The 1,222-nt window shown below is 19.8% G+C and overlaps 1 protein-coding gene across 1 annotated transcript in view; it reads left to right on the top strand.

The window, feature by feature from the left end:
- NAEGRDRAFT_69699 (formate--tetrahydrofolate ligase) overlaps positions 1 to 1,222 on the top strand; it is a gene marked incomplete at both ends in the record, with an annotated part of 38,633 nt that overhangs the window by 37,046 nt on the left and 365 nt on the right. The gene's annotated exons all lie outside the window — the stretch shown is intronic.

Raw genomic sequence — 1,222 nt, 5'->3', positions numbered from 1 at the left:
TCATTTTCTTTTAATTTTAATTCTATTTTGGTAATTCTTTCTTTTAAAGTTTCATTTTCTTTTAAATTATTTTCTTTTAAATTATTATTTACATTATCATCTTGTAAATTATCTACGTTATCTACATTGGATGATTCATTTTCATTTTCAATTTGATTATTATTATCAATTTGATTATTCTTATTATTATTACTATTTATAGTAAGTGAATTAGCCTTACTATCTAAAAATATAGGACCCATTATCATTACTACAACACCTCCTAATACAGCACAAAATATTAAATAAATTTCTAAATCTTGTTGAAATATATATAAATATGCACCTGAATATATTGCACTACTAATACCATAACAAGATGATAATACTCCAACTTATATATTTAAATATAAAATTAAATAAATAAAAAAATAAAAATATTAAATAAACATTAAATAAAATTAAATACATACTAACTAGACCTCTATTTCTTTCTGGAAAATTCTTCATTGAAGTAGAAATTGAAGATATAAAACCACCTCCACATGCACTTCCCATTAAAAACATTAAAAAACAAAATGCTATATATGGATCTATAAATGGTAAATTACCAGTTACAATTAAGGACATGGAAAAATATGAAAAAAATAAACATGCTCCTGCTAATAAACTACTAATTCTAGATCCAAATATATCATTTACAAATGAAAATATAAAACTAAAATTAGATCCTAAATTGGCTGATGTTCCTATTAAATTTACTATTTATAGAAATATTATTATTTTAATAAAACAATATAATTGTAACATACCTTCACTTTGTGATAATAAAAATGTTCTATTTTCATAATATTATAAAATTAAATTAAAAAAAATAATAATAATTAAAATAAATTATATTTAAATAAAATTAAAAACTTACTTTTTTAGAGAAGGACTAATAGATGAAAATGAATAAGGAGTACCACTTGCAGTCATTATAAAACAACCAACAATAAATGCTATCCATCTTCTAACTCTCTTCATTGATTCTGATTGAAATATTTTTGTAAAATTTGAAAATCTTTTCTTTTCAACTAAAATTGGAATTTCATTATAATTATTATTAATAGAATTTACCATTATTATCATAATAGGAAATATTATTATTACTATTAGATAAAAGTAATGATTTTTCACTATTAAATGCATTTTCTAATTTCTTTTCATAATTTTCATCATCAATATCATCGTTATATTGAGA

This window comes from Naegleria gruberi (assembly GCF_000004985.1).
Source record: "Naegleria gruberi genomic scaffold NAEGRscaffold_36, whole genome shotgun sequence".
Taxonomy (NCBI): Eukaryota; Heterolobosea; class Eutetramitea; order Acrasida; family Naegleriidae; genus Naegleria; species Naegleria gruberi.
This window is presented reverse-complemented; position numbering and strand designations above follow the sequence as displayed.